At 35.8% G+C, this 27109-nt stretch overlaps 1 protein-coding gene and 1 long non-coding RNA gene across 3 annotated transcripts in view; both read left to right on the plus strand.

Annotated features, from left to right (window-relative positions):
• Nucleotides 1-27109, plus strand: part of LOC143365617 (uncharacterized) — a 152258-nt gene that overhangs the window by 116253 nt on the left and 8896 nt on the right. The gene's annotated exons all lie outside the window — the stretch shown is intronic.
• Wdp (Leucine rich repeat protein windpipe) overlaps nt 1-27109 on the plus strand; it is a 44414-nt gene that overhangs the window by 8409 nt on the left and 8896 nt on the right. The window contains exon 2 of one of the 2 annotated variants that reach the window (XM_076805929.1): nt 26368-26418. The exons of the other annotated variant lie outside the window; for it this stretch is intronic. The gene's annotated coding sequence lies outside the window, so the exon portion shown is untranslated. The remainder of the gene's footprint in view (nt 1-26367; nt 26419-27109) is intronic. 2 annotated transcript variants of the gene reach the window in all.

Below are 27109 nucleotides of genomic sequence, written 5' to 3' on the forward strand. Positions count from 1 at the left end.
TTCACTTCAGTTCCCAGTATGACTTAATTCGTCTACTAATGCAATTAAACGTTCATTTTATATGTAATTTACGTTAAACGTTCATTTTATATGAAATTTATGTTAAACGTTCATTACATATGAAATTTATGTTAAACGTTCATTGCATTTTATGTTAAACGTTCTTTTGATATGAATTTATGTTACAATACATGTGGTAAACTCCCAACAGTTTATGGATTTAATAATCATTTTGAGTAGACATGCTTTCCACGATTTTCATTAAATCGTGTTCTTCGTAGAATTACAACAATTACTTATGGTATTCTATACATACAGTATGAATTTATTAGTCTACTAATACAGGATACTAAGACAGTAGTCTACTAAGACACTCTGTATAATTCTACGGGGACTGCAATTATTTGTCTACCTCTGCCATATAGAGATATATGTACTACTATATCATTTTAAAGATTGTGATAATACCATTATTATCTCGTAAATTAAAGTTTCGACCGAATTTTCGCTGACCAATTCATCGAAGAGAATGATGTTCTCAATTCGCACAATGCGTATCAGTGATAGAGATTCTCAGGCCTCTAAAAGGATCGATGCTCGATTAATTAATTGATTGAATCCCGATCGAAAGCAACTGACGTAGCATAAATGTTGATTGATAGAAATCCGTACACCCAATTCACGAGTTGGCTTGCAATTGATATGAAACACTTACCGGTGTAGAAGAATACGGTTTGATCTGTGTTTTTCTTTCTTTATGAAGCACAAGTTTGTCGTCTTTCTTTCGTGTCATGCTTACGTATTTCTTAACAATAAACACAGCACGGTCAAATGATCGGTTTTTATATTTCATAATTATTGAGGTTAAACTTCATCCTGGCAACTCAGAAATTTTTAACTTTCTATTATATAATCCTGTACATCTCGATGAGAAAATGCGAAAAATCGAAGTTTTAAGACGAGGAATTCACTGGTTCGAAAGTTATGTATGTTTAAAGTTGAGAAATTTTAACACGTTAAAATCTATGGATCTATTATTTTACATTACTTTATCACACATTACTTTATATTACATTAAATTAAGCCAGTTTTTAATAATTGTATACTCAAAGAAATGAATTTGTTGAATAACTCCTCATGGATGCATCTTTACACTCTTGATAATCGTAATTTAAATATATTAGAACTCGTCATTTTGTTGGGTCCCGTAAATCTAGTGTTACGAGCCCGGTGCGCCGCAATAATATATGCTATTGGCAAAGCGTGTTTTTGAAATCGAAATCGACTGTAAAGTAAACCGAATGCTAAGGAGAGGCTTGTTAAAATTCACAGCGTGAATTTCACACCCGTTGGATCCACCATAAAATTGTAAGTTTCCGATCACTGTTCGTCTGAACTCTGGACGCTCGTTTATGATCTTGTTGAATTTATATGAAGCATCGACTATACAATTTTAAACATAAAACGTGTTCTATTTATTTGTATCCCGGCGAAATTAGTATTCACGTTTGTTGGACGTTCCATTAATTTTGTTTTCAACGGGGCCTGCGCTTAACAGCATACACACTTGATTATAGTCGGCAATAAGGATTACACGAAGCTAAGCTAGCTAAACCTATCACCTTGCCAGTCAAATAACCAAATCTAAAAATTATGGAACGTCTAAATAAGTTTAAATAGGTAGAATATTTTTTATTGTCTTAAGTAGAGTATTTTTATGAAGCAACGTATATAAGTAATTTTCAGCGCACGGTAGATTAATGTGTCGCATACCGTGTGGCGTTGAAAAATCAGTAAAATTTGAAAATGTTGGAATTTCCGGCTCTGTCGACGATCGCTTTGTAGTTAATTTTTTTCTTCGGTCTCATCAGTGAATTGCTCCGCGAGGTCAGAATATGCAAGGCTGAAACGTTGTTGACGATGCAACGGTCGACGTTAGTAAACTATAGACTGCAGCCGACATGATAACAAGTTTCACAGTATTTACGACCACGCAACGTCATCGGAACCACCTTTACAATTCCAGTCGCTTCGATCCAACGTGCTGGATTAATAAAACCGTGCTTTTCGTACCCACCATCCTCTGTCCGCGTTCCTCGCTGCTCTGGTGAATTTTTAGCGCTGAAATTTTTTCAATTTCAAATTTTTAACACTGAGTAGTTTTAACGTACACGTTTGACTGGAAGAGTGAAAACGATTTGTTTTTGATTTTTCGTGGCACAATTGTGAAAATGTTTTCATGAGAAATCGTTTAATAAAATGTCGATTAATAAATGTACTTTTATTATTTTCATATAGACAAAGTAAACTAGTTTTTGTTAGCGCTCCGGAAAGCTAGTGTTAAATGGGATGACGTATTTTGACTGGTGTCCGTGGAAGAACAAATTTAACCGTGCATAATGTGCTGACATTGAAATGACCTTCGGAGGAGTTATTCTTCAATAATGATAATTTTACGTTCGAATACGCTGTTCTTACCTTAGTATATCAGTCGCGTTTGATACTTGGTAGTTGTAGTGTTAATATCATAATGATTGAATGAAAATAAAAACAATCTGATACGAAAAATAAAGTCCCTTAGCGGAGCTTGAAAAATCTCGAAATTTTCAGGTCACCGAAATTCCCGTGTGACCTAACGAAAGCTATACTTTGCTTCGCAAGTAAGGGATGCTGTCGTCTATTTCGTTTTCGGCAGCTGGCGGCGGCTCGATGACCAACTAAAGATAGCTTGGGTGGCGAAAAGTCAGTGTCACGAGGCGCTTTTGAAGTCAACATGGTCGTTTGTCACCGGCGACAGTGGTTGGTTGTACAACATTTATATTAGACGGGGCGGTTAATGTAATTGTCGTTTATGCAAACTTCGTGGCGACAGTATTGAAGATTAACAAGGTCACATTTGATGACAGCATTGGGCCGAATCTAAGTAAATACGAGCTAAGTAAAAATGTATTTCTTCTTCTAATGGTTTTAATCGGTCGAAAATAGCGTAACAATATTCTTAAATTCTTCTGATGTACATATTTGCTGGTTTGTATTTCTCTTATTTTTGCCATAAACGCGTAAAATCCGCAGTCTAATCATGAAGGTGTTCCATAATTGACGATAGAATGAAGAAAAGTCGGTTCTGCCTGCAAATATGTACCGTAAATTATTTATACATATTTTACATTACTAAAAGAATAACGAAATTTAAGGAATTAATTAGCAGTTTACATTTTTCATCGCAATCTGATTAGCTACTATTTTGAAATGGGTTAATAACGGTTCAGAGGTTAAACAGATAATTTTGGACGCAATCGCAAACACACATTCGTGTTTGTACAGAAAATAAATAATAAGAGAAAAATACATAAAAAAGGATTGTTGAATCGTATCTAATCAATGGACTGCAGATTTTATGCATTAAAACGAAAGATCAAATACAAAACATTAAAAATATTTTAAAAAATTGGAAAATACTGTTGCATTATGTCCAGATTACTACAATTAATTAAGGAAATAAATAAATGTCTCTGTAGCTCTTGTGGCTCGAAACTAAGGCAATTATTATTTTGCATAAAAGTCTGCAATACTAATCAACAATATTCTGGAGTAATAAAGATTGGTATTTAGCTTGAAAAAAGTAATATATTATTTATCATTAGACCCAATAGTTTTTTTCTGATGCTTCGTTCAGTTGTTGTATATCAGCTGTGTATTCTTTGTGTTGAAATATTCTGTTACACGAAGAGAAACGTTAGTATGCTAGATAAATAGAGAGTTATCCACAGAATTGTGACATCGATCGTAGTTCTCGCAACCGGAGGAACAGAAAAATTTTCTTGAAATGTCTGCGAACTTCATGCGATATTTTACGCTGGGTTTTATCATCGCACTCATCGTTGCGTGATAACGTACCGTGTACTAAAGATAGAATAACGTGAGTTTTATCTGCTTTCTTAATGTCATACAGGTACTCGCCCGTATTGTTAGCATCTTCTTTATGATGTGTATTTAAAACGCAATATAACTTAAATTAAAAAATATGTAGCGGCAATTAACGAGGCGATTAGCAACGTATATTAATTGTTAATAATGATTATGATCTTTCCTTTTCCTGGAAACTCATAGTTGGAATATTCGTGTTACGATAGCAATTAAATCAGCGATCAATCGTTTATTTCTTTCTAAGGAATGATTACGATTTTCTTTTGCAATTGAATGTACATATTTCATTTAAAATTTCGAATTACATAATTCGTGTATTCTTCAAACATTTATATATTAATGTACGTGTGCCGGTATGAGACTTCTTAAAAATTGTGGTTGCATAACTTTAGAGAGTAAGTAAATATGTCATTTATGGTTATCTTGTGTAACTAATACTTGACTATCCGTTATATAATTCACGTTAATAATAAAAATGCGCTTATGCGACGAGAATTTTATGTGGAAAAGCGATTGAGGTGAGAAAAATGTTATGTGTACAAGATTACAAATCTACTTTCATAATAATTCTATGAAGACGTATTGTCACGTAACTATAATTATGTATCATTTAACTCGTAAGAGTCAGTACGGGTTGTAAGATAACGTATGCTTCGTGCAATAGTCCATTGAATTTTTCAGAATTCATTAATTTGTAAGTAGACACACAAGTCATAAACATAAAGTGACTTAATAACTTTATATTTAATGTAATTTCAAAAGCAATTAAGAAAATAGTGCAGTTAATAATCGAAAAAATGGATAGTATTAGAAATAGTTAAGTTATTGTAACAAATAATGTTATAAATTGTTGTAACATCCTAATACGCTGTATTATAACAGAAAATACAGTTTGGAGAAAACGTTGGTTGATGGAATTGTAAAGCAGAAACGTATACGAAGAATATCATATTCTTGTTTCTAGCTAATGTCTACGATTCTCATTCTCGAAATCACCTTACAATATTAATTACAAGCCTTCGATTAAAGATTTCCCGCAAAACCGCAGCTCTGTTTATCAATTACACCGCTCCAGGAAACAGAACGTTGCGCCAACACCTCGAGTTACACAGAAATATGGAAGCGATTAGGCGAGTTTGTTGCTCCACTGATCTCGGCTGGTTCGTGGATCTCTCTCTGATCCTGTGACGCATGTGTCATGCATGTGAACTTTCACAAGGGTCACGCACCTCTGCCAGAGAACATAGAACTGTCGCGCTTTTCAGAGCCCTGACCGTAGGAAAGCTGAAAAGTTCAAAGAAGATCGAGCGGGGATATGACAAAGTGAAAGAAAGAAAGAAAAACTGCTCAAAGAACAGAGAACATATGTACACGAAGCATGTAAAGTTTATGACCTAAGGATGAACAGCTTTCTTTTCATACAATTTCCAGCAATTTTTCTTTAACCTTTTTGACACACAAATTAAATGAAATTGGACATGAACCGAAGACGCGATTTACTTTTGGAGTTATCGTTTGTTTAAGCTCGAAAATGAAATTTACTGTAAATTCAAAACAGTGTTTCTGGAATGATAATGGACTCGTCGCTGCTAATAATTTTTATTAATATTAATCAATATTTTATTTCAAAGCGTACAATGGCATAAGACACACGTATTCTGGTTATTCATTTTCAATTTTCATTCTTGACTTTAAAATACCGCCATTTTGTAAATGACGATTTTTAATTGCTCTTGGCTCGGAGCATAACTACATCCATACCGATTAATAAATAACTTCGTTGTTTGTTTTCGTTCATTAGAAAGACTGGAATCATGGCAACAATAAACACATTTTTTTTTAAATACACTATAAAAGAATATATACCTCATGTAATTTTGATTATTTTTACTGAAAAAAAGTATTCATATACCTGAAATAACCATAAACGTGTGTGTAAAATCTTAATGTAAAATGTTTAATAGTTCTCTTCCGAGAAAAATTCCTAAGGATTGGTAAAAGAATTCTTTTATAAAATTGTTAAAAACAAGGAAGTTCTAATTATTGTAGCCCGAAAAAATATCGTACGGTTAGGAGTTAATGACTTTTTGGATTTTAAAATCCGAGATAATTATTCGCGCATAATCCATCAAATGGGAAATGTCAAGAAAATTGTTGTGTTATCGTAAATGATTTTTTAGAAACTATTTTTCCTAGTCAAAGACGTATTTGCGTTGCTCATAGTCATTACAGTCGACAGAGTTCTTTTCTACTGTGCGAAACGCGAAAGAGTCATATTTCAAGATAATTAATAACATTCTCGATGAATGATTAAGTTCAATGGATCCATTTGACAGATGGAGGGTTAACTCGTAAGTGGTACAATCGTACTAGTCCCAGTCGCGTAGACATGGAATACACATTTATTGCGTTCATTGGAGTCCTCTTGATGTATGCACATGCTACATTGAATGGTCAAAAAGTATACAAGTAGTATCATGGTGCCTCGAGTTACAAGATCGTTATGGCAGAGGAAATCAGCTGATAAAGTTGTGCATACAATTATCCTTGTATGGTCATCGTACATTTTCGATTAAAAATCGGGTCACATCGATACTCATCAAAATTCACCGCGCAATAATCAAACACGTTGCTAGACAATACAGCTGCGACAAGACACTCTTTCAAGTTCCGTAATGTTGCACGTGTAACGTAGAACTTCCGTAGCACGTGTGACGTATTTCCGTAATGAAAGGCTTGTTCCGTTTTAATTAATTTCTACCTTGTTAACTCTGTTGTATGCTAATGTGAGCAGTGAAGAATTCATATGTGAATTATTATAATTTTTCGGGGTTTAAAATACGAATATTATTATTTTTAACGAAAAGTTAAAATAATAATTAATTTCAAGGCAATCGGTATATTGATTAATATATACTTCAAATGCAATTATTTTTCATATTTATAAGAAGAATTGGTTAGAAGGGAAATTGAAATAAAAATTCATTTCAAGATAAAATGCTACACATTCATTGATGATTCATTCATTGATTCATTGATAAATTCACCGATTTAATCATTGGATTTAATTATTTTTTTACGTGCACATCAGAAATCGATTAGAAAAGAAGTTGTAAAAATTCAATTCAAGGTGAAATGCTACAAAATTCATTAATAAATTCGCTGATGTGCACTTTGAATATTATTATTCTTTTATGTATGAACCAGAGATTGATTTGAGGAGAAATGAGAATAAAAATTCATTTCAAGGTAATGCTATAAATTCATTCGTGTAAACTTCGACGATCAATATTTAAAGTCAGTGACAGAAGTCTTGAATTTATCAAAGCGATTCGTAGGAGCTCGCGCTGCCTACGATAAGTGTGTATTTTAAGAAATCTCCTCGTGAAAACATTCTCCATGGAGTGAATAAAACAAAAGAGGTTAGTAGTATATTGGTCGAGGGTTTCGACGGCTAAATGTACTGTCGGATATTTATGCGCAGCTCATTGTGAGAAGTTGCGAAAAATACAATATAATTCTTTCTAAATAAAAGAGAACATCACTTTTACGATTGTTTACTAATTCGCCTTGTACATGTTGGAGATTATTCCGAAGGAGTATAGATGAGCGAGTGATTTAAGATTCAGGAGAATAGATTTAAGATTACAGAATAATTGAACTATTGTATACTTAAATGATAAATTAAGATTATACAAACAGGAATAAAAAATTAACGATAATAGATTCATAATGTGTATTCTGCATTTGAGATTAAGTCCTGATGGACACATGACAAATTAATTAGTATTTACATCGCATAAATTTATCTCTATTTTTTTTATATAACATGCTACTTTATTCTCCATAGTCTTTTCAAATTTGTATAACTATTCGTATTCTGTATTCTCTAATTAATAATGCAATAACGAGCCGTTGTTCATGAAATTTCTTCATTCTGCAAAACTGATGAACAAAATGCATTTTTTAAAAATATAAGTTGGAAAAAGCAACTTTTATAATCCTATTGCAATTTGTTCCAAACTGTTTGTGTCCATTGTCTCGGAAACTAATCTCTCCAACTTCCAAAAAGAAATCTCAAACCATTCTAATTTAAAAAATGTTATTAATGGCGGTGACGGCATATTCAATGAACTCGGCACACCCGACAATCAGACATTGTCGAGACGTCTAGCTCTTCCAATTGTGAGAATAGTACCGTAATTAAATGTCGGGGTCCCATCTGATTAGAAAGTCACATTAAAAACCGGGTCAGAAACGGTCACCGATCCGTGGAACCGAGGAAAGTGGACAATGTCACGTTTGATTTTTCGTCCGGTTGGACGTCGCGGCGTAAGACGACGTCGTTGATTGCGAACAGTAAAGGCATTAGCAATGCTGATGCTCCGAAGACAACAGAAACGACCTATGACCTCCGCATATTTATTTCGTCTGCTCTCCGCCGGTCTATAGTTCCCTCTGACACACGAGCCCGTGTGCAGTTAATACGAGGTGTGATAAAAGTGTCGTCAGATGAGGGAAGGGAATACGAATCGAGGGGAAAAAGTTACCCTCTCTCTCTGCCAGTACCGGAGTATGCACGACAGAGACGAAACGCGTCGCGTGACCGGGCCGCGGCGGAAGCGAGGGAGAATAGTGCGGTAGAAGGGGAAATTAGAGTGGGGGAACAAGTCTTGATCTGGCGACACTGTTTCCAACAACTAAGGCAGTGATGGGCACGTATGCCTACCGCGGGCAAAACGCTTCCCCCACCAACGTCTCTTTCATGCAGTGCCTCGTGCCTCCGTCTCTCCCCTCGTACGTCCCGCCATAACCGACCCGTGCGCGGCTTAGGCTGTCTATGCACATTCACGAGACACCGCTGCGCAGCGAAGATGCGTGCTGCACGAAAGAGACGTTGGTGGAGGAAGCAGGCAGCTCAGGGGCCCCTACCGTGCCCACGACTGAGTTAAAGGACTGCAGAATTGTTGGAATCGCTATACGAACGCAGAAGGTAATTCTTACGAAGGAAATATAACTCAAATTTGTTGGCTAATTGATAGGGCCTTTTTGAATTTGCGGAGATCGCTTTTCGTTTTGATCGTGACTCTGTGTTCATAGATAAATTTTGTTTCGAACTATTTTATTTAGAATGAAGAGAGAAGTAATAGAGTATTTTATTTAATATAAAAATATTTTGTATGTCAAGGTCATCCGAAGGTCATCATATTATAGATCGTCGAACAAGGATACCTTCATTCATCAGATCAGTCACCCCGAACAGAATACATTTCATTTCCAAGGTCCTTTTTTGTAAAATCTGACGGACATACTTATTGACTCACCCTGTATGTAGAAAAGCAAATATTTGCAGGTATCACTCGCGAATATATTCTCTGTAAAGCGAATAGAATAAAGCAGCACGTGAATGTCTAGATTCCACGAGGTTCTCAGATATCTAAAGGTCTTTTTCAAGAAAATTTATTGAAAAATTCCGTTCGTCACTTCCGCGATCATACAGAAGCTTAATTTATTACTTGCCTGTGCGTCTAAAAATACCAATAATTTCAATCGCGATACGACCGAGTATTTCTGATATTTACGAAATCGGCTCGCGTTAGTTCAACCGATCGCCATTTTTATGAAATATGTATAAAGATACATACCGTGCTGTAGCCAAGAAAATGGTACGTACACCACATTTGCTTATAATCTTCGCAAAAACTTGCAAATAGACATGGAGGAGAAAAATTGTTCCGACATCTCTGACTCGTTGTCAGTAGCTTGTGATATGAAAAAGATACATTCGTTTTGGGTGGTTCATGATTTTGGACTTTTCCCCCGGTAGATTATTAGTGGACAGACTGTGCGCCGGTTGTTACGTCCGCGTTTTGTGAAAACGAAAACCGACTCGGGAAGACGAAAACGATCGTTCCCCGTGGACAGCCCCGGGTCGTGCACGGTGAAATTCTGACGTAACGTCGCGATACGGTGCGTTACGCAATGCACGGAATCGTACGATGGGCCGAAACGTGCGGTACACCTTGAGTTCCTCGAGCAGAACCGGAAACGGCTGGCCAACGTCCCCCTTTTCGTAAGGTTAAATGCAGGTAATGTCGAACGGAGCGTAATAGGGAACATCGTAAAATCTCGATAAAGAAGCAGTAAACCCGTAATTCTGTATACGTTACGGCGGGATTACGTCTGCCTGGACCATCGTTGTCAGAATGACCAACTTGCTGATCTCGTTGCTGAGCTCCTAGGGCGACTGTTCCTATAGTCAGCCATTTGAGGCCAGTAGTCAGCCATCTTAAATGTTGTCATTATTAATATATTGTTTTATAATTTTTCCTTATGAAGACTTGGAATTATGAAATTTGGACGAGAGATTGTGGAACATTGAATTGTGTATAAAATATCCAAGCTCTTCAATTTTTTGAGGAAAACTATTGCAATGTCTTGACTCGAAAAAATGCTGTTCGAAATTCTATAATTGTCACAAGAATATTAAGAAAGTAAAATTGTATTCCAGTAAGTTTCTCTACATTTTTTTACAAAGAGATAATTATTCATGATTTATACGTAATTTGGTTATTTTATTGTAACTTGTACAGTATTTGATCGAATATCGATTGTAACAAAATATTCTAGTATGACCCTTTCTCGACTGCACAAGCATTCGATGTGCTAGAAACCGTATTTATACAATAATCAGACGGAAGATTGCACCAGATAAGATAAGATAAAACGATATATCATTTTTGTACGAATCGTGTATCTCTCCTTGCACTTTAAAATGTGAATACGCGGTATTCACGCTATGGTAATTGTTTATCGCGTTTTGACATTATTCAGTTAACATAGAAACTGCTTAATTAAAAATTAGCTTCTTAAGTACAAGATATTGTTGGAAATTTAAACAACAAATTAAAAATATGATTATATGTTAACAATGCAATGCACACTGACCGAAGAAAAAGTACGAAGTATTTTCTTTCCATACAATTTATAGTATAAAGTATCGTTTCTATTATTGTTCTAGTTGAATGGAAGGAAATATGCCAAATTAATTAATACTAACCACTCGTATCCTGAAAGTACTTCTAAATAACATTTAAATTAAAACTCCACTATGAAGCAAATATGTATACTGTAACTCTCAAAAACTGTGTTTATTTATAATTTCAGTTAGTTGAAGTACGTACAATAATGATAGATTTATATATTAAAACTTTAACGTTCATTCAATCCTATTTATATATCCATTAAATTTAAATGTCCATTAAAACTGTTTTCTTACAGAATGTAACTTCCAAGAGTGGAACTTTAAAAATAATTTTTTTATATACATTCCACATAAATAATTTAGAAGTTAAGTGGTACGCAGTACTCAGAAACATCTATTTTCAAGTTTCGTGCAAAGGAAAGACTCGGGAACCAAGAATTGCTGGCATGCTGGTTACATCTCTTCTGCCAGTACTCTATTCTCTCTTGTTTTTAACTGTTTTGTATGCATTTCGGTATGTTCAGTTAAGGGCGGACGAGTTGATGACTCAAACGGAGTCAAATCTTTAACACTACGAGTCCCCTATTGCTATTCAGCGAATGGAGTTTCGCCACGAACACTGAGATTGTTGTCAGTCGTAAAAAACCTTCGGAGAAATGTGGCGATTGTGAAAGTTAGAAAATTAAGAACCTGTTTCATCATTGAAAAATCTTATCGTAAAATCGAACCTCGGCTGTTACCGTGTTTTAATAGGTACTTGCTCCGAGGGTCTTGCGTGAAATTACACAACGTTTTGATTTTAATTTTCTACACGAGCCGACACGTACAATCGAAAATCAGCGTGCCAGATGTTCGGATAATCGATTCGAACGGTTTCGAGAGATCGAGTGACGCGGATGCACCGCGGTTGTCTTTATTGCGCGACCTTTCTTGCTTAGCAGCGAGAATCGGTTGTAATGAGTCGTGATACGACAGTTTCCGGGGTTTAACTGACCCTGCCAGCAATTTCAATCGGAAGAAGAATGTCCGCGGGTTCGTTTGTCTGACTCTGATTCGAGACTCGCGTAACGTGCAACGAAAGAATTCGAAACGTTCGAATGTACATGTCTCTGTTATCGGTGTGCTTGACATGCCTCGCAAAAGTATTTAGCAGATGGCGGTCGTTAAGCGACTAATTGTTGCTGAAAACTTCGGAACAAATTAGGAGATAAATTGTTATCAATTTTAAGGAGAAAAGTTCGCGAACTCCGCGAATGTTACTGTAAAGGGAGATTGTGACAATTTCAATGCGCACGCTTTCTGTAATCGTTAAACTAATATTACGCGAATTAAATTGGATCAAGAAGAAAACTCATTTACAACTCGATCGCAATACAAATACATTCCCGGCGTTTAATTTAATTTTATCTTATCGTACCTTTCGTTGTGATTAAGAACAAACGTTTTTGTTCGAGCGAAATTATTCCGTGCACAAGGATTAAGTGTGTCAAAACTGATTATACTTGATTCGCGGTATCTCGGTGATTCTTTTGCAAAGGATGTCGAATAACAAGATACATATATCGTTGCCAGGCAAATTTACAAAGCCAACAGAGTCGAATACTCCGCTCCCTGCTTTTTCTTCTAAGCAAGAAAACGAAGGTTGAAGGTCGACCGGATGATTGAACGTAATCGCGCAATGATCTTAAAATTGAGTTGTCGTGAGAAGGATAAGGGACTCGGTTTAAGGATACGTTCAAACTGTACGTCCCCGGGCGCAGAAATCATGTTGACCTTGCATCCGTTATGAAGAGTTTATTGGCCTACATTCTTTTGTCAAATGATATTACTAATCAGTGTCAGCGTTGAAGGGCACTTAACACGTTTCCCAGTTGTAACATTGATATACATTTGGTTCTGCACGTGCAAGAAACTAGCACGTTCGCGTAGATATGCAACGTGTACAGGGAATTTCATGTATAGTGTGTGTCGAGATTCGTTTTAAACGCTTTGTAATGTCTTAACATTTCACATTATATTATGTATTGAATAATCAATTTTTATCAGTGCATTTTTATTATCTATTTTGGAAGAACATAAGCATATTTTCTTTATGGTAGGTAATTGATTGCAATTTTATCTCTATTTTAACAACTTGTTCGATAATGCAACGATAATATTGTAATGATGTTTATATCGTAGGTGATTTATACGTGTGGTAAAATATCTTTCATTTTTAACAATGTTCGGTTATGTGATTATTTTTATTAATCTCCACAATTTTTAATAAAACTTCCTACGAAAATACGTGCTGTTATATTAAATGTGTACGAATATATATGCTAGGTTACAATTTATTAGGTTCAATCGTTCTCTTGGAATTAATTCCCAAATATTGGGTAACTCGAATATAATAATAATAATACCAATCCAACGACAAAACTTATTTTTAATTATTTTGTATGAAACCTTCACCACCATATTTATGACATTTTTCTGATTAAAATGAGTCCAAACACGACATAACTCTGATCATATTAACTTGTTTAATTCACGATAAAGTACAACCTCGGTTATCCGAACTGACGATATTTGAATTCTCCATTATCCAGTCAAAACACTCCACGAAACAAACGTGAAGGGTCGTGACGTGTTTTTCGTTAATAACTCCTTAACAAAGCGGAGGCAGACATTTTTGCAAAGGAAAACGTCGTTTCAAATGATCTCAAGAACCACCCATTTCGCGGAGTTGATCGAATTTTGGGACATCCTGTATATCGAGTCGTTACTATACTTTAAACCCACCCTGTATAAAGATCGACCAACAAATCGACAGAAGTGTCTAACGAGAGACACGCCTCGCTCTCTCTGTCTCGTCGCAACGTGCGTAGCGTTTGCGCTTTTTGTTTCACGTCGAAATGTATGTCAGTGGCAAGATATCGGTCTTAATTGCTTTCATTGGTAGTCAATAGGGGATTATTTTCGGAACACCGAGCCGCGTGATCCATGCAGTTCAAGTATCTCGCGAGAACGAGAGTTAGTCGAGTCACAGCCACAGTTCTGCCTTGCAAAGCTGGCCAATGGTGACGTTTTTATTTTGTCCAAAATTAAACTTTTTTCTCATATTCCCGAATATATAAGCAAATAATCTAGAGTAACTTTTTTGTCATAAACAGTAACATTTAGTAACAAGTAGATACTTGAGAGTACACCATTGTCGCGATGAAGAAAAATGTCGAGAAACTGATATTGAAAAAGTGAGTTTCTTACAATTGTAGTGCACAGAAATGGTAGAATAAAAATGAGATGAAATGAGAATCTGATAGAATAAAAAATCGAAAGTGATATCTATTACTTCGTAAAATTAATTTACAACATACAATTACTTGTTTTATACCCCAAAACACCTCTTTATTTCTTATTTACTTTTAATGTTTAGACATTGTTTTATACAAATGTTTTTAACATTTATTTGAAAAATGCCCATCTTCAGATCTGTTCACGAATGAAAATTATTGCTGAATGTTTACTCGATTGATGCGATTTTGACAAGTAATATGTTTAGTATTATAAGGCCTTTCAAACTCCATAAAAGTTTTTTGAAATATTACATGGGACTCTAAGCAAGTACGATTTTTACGAACTAAGCAAGTACGAAAGTTTTTTTTCATAGCAATGGATAAAAATACCTGTACTATAAGAATCCAGTTTTAATCGGCAAGACAATATTTATTTAGAACGTGGCAGCGACACTCGAGACGCGAAGAAAGCTGACTGATACATAGCTTCAAAAGACTTGAACTTGACTGGTATTTACTTAACAAATGAGGTCAGATGTAAGTCTGTATCCTTTTCCTGGTTTTAACCTATTTCATGATATGACAATTTTTAAATCAATTCCACCTATTTTATACGTAGAAGCGGTCCGCTGTGCGCCGCCAAGCGTCCATGGCTTTAACGCCGCGCCGGCAAATGGCGTTGCCGGCTGTGGTGTGCGTACTTTCATCAGTTGTGGGAAACCAGTTTCCGTCCCGATAACGGGACTGTTTTTTCATTGTATCGCAAACTACCTGTCAAAGCTGAACGATAATCGTAAAATTAATAACCGATGTTGCCGTGAGATTATCCTAATTCATCCGCGACACGCGCAAAAGGAAGCTGAAAACCTAGAACTCCTACTTCCTACTGTGAACTTGCCAGGGACAGAAGTTGCAGCAGATAAGAAGCGACGTTGCGAAATGGACGAGAAGCTATCAGGAAATTCTGCTGAATAATTTGTAGCAATCGGTAATTCTCCGATATCGCGGAATAGTAGCTTGTTTACGCTATATTGTGTACAGGGTGGGGCACCAGGTATTGCTATTTTGATTTACGTCATTATTAATATACGTTCCGAGTAATGGAGATTAAATGGTTTCGAAGCACATACTGGTGTTAGGTGGAAGCATCAAGGACTTATGAAGGTCAACTTTGGTTTTTCAAATGGAACCGTATATTTTTTTATGCTCCAATCGATGCATCTTTTTATTCTCTATAAAAAAGTTATTAACCTATGTATCTTGAAAAATGATTAATTTAAGAGTTATTTGAATTTAATTATTACTAAGAAAATCTCACTCCCTTACTAACGATAACTTTATCTATTTAATTTACAAAAAGATACCTTTTTATAGAGAATAAAAAGTAACATCGATTGGTGCTTAAGAAAATATATGGTTCCGTTAAAAAAATTAAAATTGACCTTCATAAATCCTTGACGCGTCTACCTAAAAAAAAATAATAAAAACTAATAATAATATCAGTGTGTTCATCTCTTGAAACCACTTAGTCTCTATCAAACATTTCTCGCTGTGAATAATAAAAATAATAATAATGGCATAAATCAAGATGGTAATATCTGGTGCCCCACCCTGTATATTCGTTTTGGAATTTACCTTGTACGCCATTCACAGTCGCCGGCCGCGAACATAGGTTTATTATTTCTCGAATCTTATCGTAGGTAACATCACCGTACTCGATTTAGATATCGATTCGGTACACCATTTAGTTGCATACCTATGGGAGCGTGCAGACCAGAAGACAAATATGTAAATGCAGCAGGTTCGCGCGTTCTCGTAGTTCTGTTTTGCAATCGCGCAGTATGTTGTTGGATACAACTTTAATTGAATTATATGGATCAAACGAACCACTCGTTTATCAATACTTTCCAATGCAACTTTATATGAATTGATACAGCAGAAACTGATAAAACCGACGTATAATAACATTGATACTACTCTGTTATTATCAATGTTTATTCCAAGCAAATTTAATTGATAATGTTTAATCACTGTCTTATAAACAACAAAACCGTACCGATTCCATGTTGTTTGCTGTTGTACATAAAGTCGCCTACTTTTTCGTGACAACCTGATTTATACGTGAAATAAAAATTCATAAATGTATAAAAACTACTAAAAAATAAATATTGGTCAAAAAAGATAAAAATTGATAAAACTGATTGATACAAACATAAAAACTGATAAAAATTGTTCAAAATAATACTCCTCTTTGTCATAAATGTATAAAACCGACAGTCCAATTACAAGAATTGTTTGTCGGTTACAAGCCTAATATTAATATTTTTCTATTCGTTATATCACTAAAAAAGATTGAATTTTGTCCAGTAAATTTTCTTATAACATTGCATTCGCAAAAAATTCGCGAATATTAATCATTGTTCTTTAGTCATTTAATGTGCAGCATTTCAACAAAAACTTTATATTTTTCTGTTTGTTACATCGCTAAAATGGATTGTATTTCGCCCAGCAAATTTTTTTACAATATTGCGTTCGCAAAGATTCGTTAGTGTTGATAATTCTTTATTGTTCTGGCGTGCAGAATTGCAACAAAAATATTTGCTACTGCACGTCCACCGTTACCGGTCAGCGTTACGCTCTTAAACTGCAAATGCGCTATAGTCATCTGTCACTTTATTTCGCTGAAATAAGTTGATTACTAGGTGCCAGCTGCCTGAGAAACCGAGGATACTAATATCGCTTGCACTCCAGCAGTCACCCGACTTCAATGTATTACTATTATTAAGCCCCCCGTGAATTAAGACATTCTAGGATTTTCAAGAAATATCAATATTCCCAGCGCATCCAGCATGTGTGACTGATGACTCTTCTATGTTGATTAATGCCGCGGTTAGATACAGCATGGCGCTTTAGAGATGAGATTTATAGATTAGAATTATTAATGGCGGAAGATATAAAATGGAGTAGAGTATCAATCAAGACGCTGCAATCAGTGTAGATCGCGAAATAGAATATTAGTCACCTGGGAAATCGAAAATTATTTTAATAATTAGACTTATTAATATTATTTCATGCATATTAGTCACCTAAAAACCGATAATTATTTTAATAATTACACTTATTAGTATTATTTCATGCATTTTAAAAATTAATATTATCTATGTAATAATTAATAGTAGCAAAACTTTTACACATTTTGTAAATTCTATTGTCAAGAAAAGAGGAAATTATGACTAGACTGTTATACATGATAAACATGGGATGAATTATGAAATAGTAGATACATTAGAAGAATTTTATTATAAGGTCACCAACGTATTAAAATTATTAACGGAAGGAACAAATATTCATTTGGTTCTAGTACGTTACAATTGACTGGGAAAATTTTTATTCTACATAAAGGTCTGCAGTCTAGTAATGACGAATGGCTAACATACATTTTCATAAGAGCCGCAATGCTTCATTAAGAATTTCATCTGCCATTTCCTTCTCGTCAACTTCCGTCTCGTTTTCCTCGCCTACAATGGCGTTATCATATTCGATCAGCGTTAGTGTCCAGCAATCTGCCATCGCAGATCTCTCTATCTGAAGTTTCTTCCGTTTAACTGTTATAGTCGCCTAGCACTCTGCTCTCGAACGCTATTACAAAAAAACTCGCCTGAACTTCTTTTTTTTTTGTCTTCAGCGAGCAGCGTGCCAGGTTCATAAATGTGTTCCGTATAAACGCGTCCGAACAATTTACCATCTGCGTCAATTCAGCTTCACGAAGCAGGATCGAATAAGGTAAATGACCCCTTTATCGGGCATATAAGAATGTCATTGTTTCTTAATAAGCATTGTTCACTGAAACATATGAGCATTTTCCTGGGATATTCGCTATCGAAGTCGTTACTGTTTTTAAATTCTTGGCTCGGTCAGATATCGAATCCTAAATGGAATTTTATTCACAATTCATGACAGAAGTGACGTTCGTCTCAAAATTCCTTCCTATTGGCAGTAGAACTACTGGATGAGTCTAAATGATTTATTTCTGGCTTTTTCTTTCACAATTACTGACATTATAAAAATGTTTCCACAGGGTATTCATTTCTTTATTGAAACGCATATTACAATAAAAATTGTATTATAATATTACTTAAGTCAATAGTAGGAATTAATTCATATTATTATTAAATTAATTAATATTCTAGTATATTCCATTTTATTCTGGAATACCATTATATTATATTATATTCTCGAGTACTAGATTATATTTTTGTATATTATATTATATTCTAGAGTCCTACATTGTATTCTTGTATATTATAATATATTTTACTATATTATAGCGTTGTATGTTAGTATATTAATATTTTAGTATATTACACTATATTCTGGTGTATTCTGGTGTATTCTGATGTATTCACTATATTCTGGTGTATGTCATAGTATACTGTAGTACAGTATATTACATTTTAGTATATTCTACTGCATTTATGACAGAAGTCACTGAACATGAAACAGTAGAAAGATTAAAAGAATTGAGTGATATCGATATATTAGTAGCAACTTACTAAAATTGCTAAAAGTAGAATCTGTCTACGTGGTCCTTGTTCTTGGAAGTTGGTGCAGAAAATTTTCATTTTGCCTCGATCCGCGATCTAGTTTATTACTCAATGCCAAACAAGAACATTCTGCACCAGTCGTAAGAGATGGAAGCCAGTCACTTTATTTTTTCTTGAATAATTTGAAGAAGTTGAGTGCACTAGATCGGTATCCTTCAATTACTTAAATTCCGCTGTTTTAAACTGCATCTATTCATGTGCATGCACAAAATGCGCAATCTTCTCTTTGGAGCTAAACCATAAAACCGTGTTTTGAATAAGTCCTGGGGCCCAAGTTTTTTTGCAGAGAAGCTATCAAGAAGTTTTATGGCTCTTTCAATCTCTGATTCCTCGGCGCGCGTCTTCGGCAATGCTAGATCGAAAGCGGCGATCGATAAGTAGATAGAAAGGCCTCGTTAGGGAAGCGAGTGTATAGCTCATTATTCGCGATTATTTAGAGTTGATTGACCTGTCCCGACGTGTATACACCGAGGCTGATTTCTGGTGCGTTACGGTTTGCTAATCGTTTCGCACGACCGGCTGCCATCGATACCGCGATACTTGTGTGGTTAAGACACTCTCCCTGTGTGGCCTGTTTGTCTCTTTTGCTCTCCCCGTCTCTCTCCCTCTCTTTCTCTTTGTTTCTGTCTCTTTCACTACTCTCTTTTTCCCCTGACATATCCGAGCCCGCATTCCCTCGCGCCGCTTTCCTTTTTCCTCGGTTCCGCTTCTACCCTTCCTTTTCTTTCCCTCCTCTTCTTCTTTTTTGCCTATTCTTTCTTCTTCGTCTTTTCCTCCTCTTCTTCTTCTCCTTCTTTCAGACCTTCTCGTCGCGTTTCACGCTGTCGGCGTCCTGTCGTGGCTTCGAGCTCCCGCGGTACACCACGGATAGATGGAACACCTCCTGCAAATGGATATTGCGGATTGCTATTTTGCAATTATGTTGCGTGTAACGTCCGCTTAGCAATTCCACGAACCCGTTTGTTGCTTTCCTTTTTCTCGGTCGAGACTGATGCACTTTGTTCAACCAACGCCGAGGAACACGTTGCCCGCTGCACACGGGGATACGCGTTTGATTTACGCGACGGAGAGCCGTTTAATGGCGAAATGGTACCTCTCGCGATCCTTCGGGATCATTGTTGCCTTCAGTTTCGCCTGTAGCTGCAACGCGATATAATGGATTGTAGCGTACAGTTGAATGTCAATAGATTTCTTGGTACCATTTTTCTTCAATTGGAATCGCTGCGTTGTTTATACCACGAAATTGCATGGGCCGAGGAGTTTCAATTGTGTTTGGTACACGGGACACGTTGCATTGTCCGAAAAGCGAAGTTCAATAGTTACCAATATAGATTCGGACGGATACCATTTTTGTTCAATTAAATCATTGCGTTATTTGTGAACAAATTTGTACAGACTCTTTCTGTGTATGATATAATTGACGTTTCAGCGTGTCTCTAATTAGTTGATGACCTCGGAATAAATATGTCAGCGATTCATTTTTCTTCACACTTTCAGCAAACAACTTTTGATAGATGTACTATTTTTAGACAATCTTGCCCTGAGATATTTTTTATCGTGTATACAACGGTTTACTTCCATTTTTACTGCAATCACATGTTAATTGAAATTGTTTATCCTTCAGTCATATGTGTTTATCATATGTGTTTATCTCGTTAATGAACATGTCGATATTCTATCAATAAGTTAGTGTTTCTCCTTCTCTGCTGAAATATCATTGACTAATTTTGTTAGAACCTCAATTCGAAACTTTATTATTTGCGTAAATACGATACTAACAAACGGTTTATTCATGTAATCCTTCGAATGACATATTCAACATGCTAATCAACATTAACACATTTGCTACCATCGTTTCCGGCAGCAGCTTTCACTTCGAACATCGTGCTACGTGTTATAATTTTAAATGGCTACACGCATAAAACTAATTTAATTTTCTTTGCGTAAAAAAAATATTCGTAGTTGTCACACACCCGTGACACCGTTAACGAACGTGTTAATACATTGCCTACCGCGTCATATATGGGCCACACTTTTCTTTAACTAGGTTTTGTAGATTCATTTTTACTGTGTTACATATACAAAAGTAAACGGAATTTCTAAGATACAGAAGGACTCGAGAAGCAACTAGTACGATAAGTTTATCTCTCCAGTTTCGGATTCCCTGATTATACTCCACTGTTATTTAAACGTTTATGATAAAAATGAGTTAGCGTAATTTAATACATTGGTAGTGGGAGACGTGAAACGGCAGCGGAAGAAGTTGCCTGGGCCTTGCGTAGAGATTAGAAAAATTTAAAAACGCTACTGTATCATTTTCAGCCTATTAGACATATTACAAAATAAAATAACCTTCTATTTCACTTCAATTTGTCGCAATTCAGGTGGAAAATAATTATTTAATATGTAACTATTAACAACATAGCTGTTTCGGGATTTGGATGAAACGTTACTATCTTATTACGTTTCTATTTACCATTTCGATAGAGATCAATATTAATTAAAAATATAGTACTCAACATAATTTAATTGTATTATACAAAAAATAACTTTCTATTTCAGTCCACATTCTCGCAATTCACGTGGAAAATAATTATTTAACACTAAACCTATCACGGCCGGTCAAATTGACCGCACGAGATAATATGATATTTAAATAGCTCTTCTATTTTAATAGCTCTTCTAAACCTAAACAATCAGTATAAAAGAAAGGCTGTTCTCAATGTGGCATGGCCAACTCAAAATAAATGAGCCGCCTAATTGAATAAGACGCTATCAATTTACGCACGTTTCATGGCAAATACATCCAAACCGCAAAGATGGTCGACACAGTACACTTTTGTAAATCGAGGAGATAGCATCGCAATATTTTGTATATAATTGAAATTATATGAAAATAAATTTGTATCGTCATTTTATGAAAGTTGTTCATCTACTAATTCATTCGGCAATAAATTGACTATTATCTACGTTTAATTATATTAACAATAAGTTTTTTTAAGGACCGGTCATTTTGACCGCGCACGGTAGGAGTAGGTGTACAAGAAGTCTCGATAGGTTCAGTGATAAATTATGTCGATTTCGTGAGAATTTTCGGGTATTGTGATTCGCGGCAGTTAATTACATCACTGACCGCTTTTCTCTTTATTTTCATTACATCTTTGTCAATATCATAGTATCCTTCATTTTTATCATTTTTACCATCTGCCTTTCTAATTCCATTGCGAAACGAATCGGCGGATTTCGAATCAGCAAATAAAAATCGTACAGCCAAACCCACGAAACACAGTAGAGCCTCCCGTATCCGAACGTTTTATTCTCCAGATTGGAAAACTTACGAATTGCAAAGCCTCCTGGATTTTGATTTGAATAAGAGAAATTTCATATCCGAAATTGTTCTGTTCTCCGAAAATTCCGTGATCGGAACGCTTTTGGTAGGATTCACTATACAGCGAAATGCTTCGGCGCAGAGCAAACACCGGCTTAATGGAATTGACACTCGAATGCCTTGGGGGTCTTCGCGGATCAGAAATGTATGAGCCGCAAGAAACGAAAGAATCCGGCGTATCTTCCCCGGCCAGGAAATTCAACGATCTTTTTCTGCCGGTTCCAAGAGAGGAGATTTCAGGGATACTTCCCCGTACTGAAAGGTGCACGACCTCCTGAAACGACTTCTGGAATCGCTGGCTCTCTTAGAAGCCACGTGGTTAACTGGACCACGAGGCCGCGACGGTACCGTTAAGCACGCAACCGGCAAAAAGCCGAGCCATGACCAAAGCGGGTGTGTGTGTGTGTGTGTGTGTGTGCGTCTCTCGTTGCTAGCTTCTTTACAACTTCGAATTTCCTGGTCGGCTCGGTCGGGACCTATTGTCAGCCCCCTTGTCCTTCTGTTGTCTCCCATTCCGGGACTGATCCATCCTGGATTCGTGACTTCTACGGCCGCTGGTGTCACGCTTTTTGCTACCAAAAATGGGCAAAACGATGCTCGACAGCGTTTTTATCGTCGGTAACCTCGAGGACGGATTACGACCGAGCGTTTTGTTGTCACGTAATTCCGATTTAACCCCCTCCTTGCGAATGAACCGTGTTTGTCCTGCTGAACCAGCCAAAAATCCCACAAGACCAACCCCCTAAGTGGACTTTCGGAAACATTCAAAATGCAATGATTCAATTAAATTATGTTTAATACTATATTTTTATTTAATGTTGATCTCCATCGAAATGGTAAATAGAAACGTAGCGAGATAGTAACGTTTCATCTAAATCCACCAAATAGCTATGTTATTAATAGTTACACGTTAAATAATTATTTTCCACCTGAATTGAGACAACCTGGACAGAAATAGAAAGTTATTATTATTTTTTTTAATATGTCCAATAGGCTGAAAATGATACAGTAGCATTTTTAAATTGTTCTATTTAAGCATTAGTATTTTTAAATTCTATCAACTATTTCATGCTTTGCCTCGCGTGACTGCGAATGTATGCATGTACATCTACAATCCACAGGAGTTTCGCGACGGGACCAAAGGAATAGGGAGAGGAGTGGCTCGCGAGCCGAAAGTTGCCCAGGCGTGGTGTACTGTATTAACCCATTTGCATCATAAGGAAATATGAAAAGCAGGCCATCATCACTATCGGATCTTATTTGAATAATTCGTCTTCGTTTCAGTGGCCTAATTTCTTCTTCACTATAATCAGAATTACTACTTTCATCTCCAACAACACCCTCCATTTCTATTTTGTAGCTAACGAATAATGATAGTGACCAACAAAGTTGAGCGTATGCATACTAATTATGCAAATGGGTTAAATTACGCTTACTCATTTTTATCATAAACGTTTAAAATCCGCAGTGTAATTATAACAAATCGAAACGGTCATCAACGACGCATATGTTCGAATGCCAAATGTTATTATACTTGCAACAATGATAAATTAGGATATTTTAAAAATTTCTTTTACGCGTCTTTTAGTAAATTAATCCTTCTAATTCCTTGTTAAATGGTTTTCTCAAGTCGTTTGATTGAAATTGGAAAAAGTTGTTTTATTGTAAGGAGTGTCTGAGTACTAATGAGATCCACAGTGGTTAATGAGTTTGAAAATACATAGTTGAAGTTTGTCACAGTGTAATTAGTTCTTAAGGAAGGAAGCCCAATTACCAATTTCAATAAATAGGTTTGCTTAATCAACAGCTGTGGAAATATATATAATAAAAATGCAGTACTGGGAATATTTAAAGCATCACTATCAAAATGAAGTGTGATTCGTGACGATTAATGAGATGATTTATATCAATTTGTTTTAGAGGATGCAGTATATTACAGATTTTTCGAATTCAATGTTTTAAAGTATTAATTTTTCGGGAGTTTTAAAGGGGACTGATTAGAATGACTTCATCCAAAAGTCATTTTCTGTTTTATAATTTTTCCATATTTTATACGAAAGGTTTAGACTATGACTAATCGTAAGTGGAATTATCGAGGTTTTGTTGTATTTAAAGTATATCATAAACGCTATTAGGTGTTTAGAGCAGCGTTTTTGTCCTTTTAGAATGTGTTAACCGATTTTTGCTGACAGTAGAAGTAAAGGTAGCTGTATTATTGTTTTTATAGTATACGAACTTACATTTCAGTGGAACGAAGTTGAAGTTAGAGTGTTACTCATGTGTTGAGTGCTTGTGACAATGCTGGGCAACGTATGAAAAGAAAGTGCAAGTAATGCTTACATAACCGATACCGTTTGGAGAAATCGCAGCTACTTCTTGCTTGTAAAATACTCTTTTCGTCAAACTTCTGTTTTATCGATGTATGTACACCGTCCTCAGAATTCATAGCACGTGTAGTTTCAAAATTATTTGATACTAGTTTCATTTCTTTGAATCGATTGTAATTTAAAGTGGGCTTGTATTTAACAAAATCAAAGAAATTGTTAAATTTAAAGAATCTATTTTTTCACTGCAAGTCTTCACATGTTATTATTGGCTAAGCATTTTCTGTCTACGCTTAGGCCCAGAGTTCATTGTGAATTAATCTAGCGAATCTCTTTGCGAACGATATCTCGGTTATGCTTATTAGCATCAGTGTCGAGCTGATATTTTATGATCTGTTTGCGAACGATGTTGAAACCTTCACTTTTCTTTAAGGTTTACTAACTAGAAGTTGTAGATGATTATTAAAGGAAGAAACACATGTTGATTTGTTCCCAACACCTTGCAAACGATGCAGAAAATTTTGATTTTGCCTACAGATTCACGGTTTAGCGATCATAGTACAGTGGTTGCTGGTAGGTTTAATCTACGTGTTTCAGTTTATTGCCGTCGTCGTACATGCCATAATTCCGAATAATCTGTGACCAAAGTAGGTTACACAGTTATTAAGAGAGGGGGAAAAAAAGAGAGTTTCTTTCCCACGTATAATGGTATCTCGCGTTGCAATATATGGTTCTGTTTCGAGGGTAATGACGGTGTTCGTTGAACTCGAAAAGAACAGGTAACAACGACCGGTCGCGCATTACCGTAAAATTGATAAACGCGATGGCACGTGGTCGGTAAAAACCGAAAGAAACTGGGGGTGCCGGTTTGGTAATTGTAATTATCCAGTAATAACTTCTCGCAGATTTGTACGAGACCGCTACTTTCGCTTACTACACGGTTTTACACTGTAAGCTGTCATTGCCTAAGGGGGCCATTCGTTATGAAATACCTAATCCGAGTTATTCCTCTTGTCTAGAATACTCATAAATTATTTGTCGTCTTCGGCAGTAGTATCGAAGAATCGTGCTTCATTTAGATTTTATTTATGTGGATATTATTTAACAGAAACATTTGGAATCATGAATCATTTTTCAGATTCTTAGATTTGACGGTAATCATGTTTTTCTGAAATAAATTCATTCTCATTTCTTAATAAAATACGCTAGTGTAAAATATAAGCACCGTTTGATGTAATTTTAGAGAATTTATTAGAAATTACGTATATTTATTTATTTATTATTGCTTGAAACCAAGTGGCTTATTTAGCAAGTACAATATTTCTGTACAATATTAATCTTATATTACATAAGGGTTACATTATAAATATTCAAGATTTTATTGGCAGTAGACAAAGCGTAGTGTATTTTGTCGCTGAAATTAATTTATGTAACGTATATTTCAACGTTATATTATAAATAAATCACGGATAAAATAAATCAGTATTGTATTTTACTAAAATTTATATTTTACAAGTGCTTGGAGGTTTCTATACACTGTATGCATAAAGATCTGCAGTCTAATAAAATCCATTTTGCAAATTGGATCGGTCCTAAATGTATTTTACTTCCAGTAAAGTCAGAATACTGTAATAGACAAAACAATGCATTATTGTAATTTTGCATTTCTATAGTTTGTAGACATGGAACATAAATGTACTTTTTCTCTAAATTTATTAGTTTAGTTATTTCCAATTTTCTATTTAGTTCCAGCGTCTAATGGAAACAAACAATTTTGCATAAAGAACCGTAGTATAATATTCGTTGCGAGTTACGCCAAATATACGTTTAAATACACGTGTGTCTTTTGATTGGGTTACAGATGCGCCCAAAATTGCGACATTGCTGAAATCCACGTCTGATCGAACGAACCGTGAGTATTTTACGAGCAACTGCTTTAACGAATCGACTTTTGCAACTGTGGAAGCAAGCGAGTCTAGAATCGGCGAGGCAGTTAGGCAGGTGTTCGTTACTCTTGTTACCACGAGGGAGGAATCGCGGATTGCGACTGAAAATCTTTCTCGCGCTCATTGGCCATGACCTGCCTCCACCCACGCGCTCCGACAAAACACTCCGAGACTGCTTTGCGCAGTACGCAACTACTTAAGCCCTATTAACCGTTGCGTCTGTTTGCAAATTAGGCGCAGAACTCGTCAGAGACGTCTCCGACGGAGACACACGCTCGCGGATACACGCGTGTCTGCACGCGTCGCGTCGCACCGCGATGGAATTGCTTGATGAGCAACATAAAAATTCCGGTGACACAATTTAACGTGATGATCTCGTAGTCATGTATCACCTGCGGCGGCTGTTTCTCTTCTACTTCATTATGGCTGTACGTAGCAGCATTAGCTTGGGAACTACTATGTATACTACCATGTATACCGCTTCCATGAGATTTCAATTATTGTTCGGTCTTTTGCTAAGAAAAGAATTGATGTGGTCATTACGAGATAATATTTGTTTGTCGCTTTTGTTTAAATTATTTCTTAGTAATTTTTTTTTAGAAGAAACAGAATTTTCGTATTCATTCTAAGCCCACATTTATCGTTTTCGCACGATTT

Source organism: Halictus rubicundus, chromosome 2 (genome assembly GCF_050948215.1).
Source record: "Halictus rubicundus isolate RS-2024b chromosome 2, iyHalRubi1_principal, whole genome shotgun sequence".
NCBI classification, from domain to species: domain Eukaryota; kingdom Metazoa; phylum Arthropoda; class Insecta; order Hymenoptera; family Halictidae; genus Halictus; species Halictus rubicundus.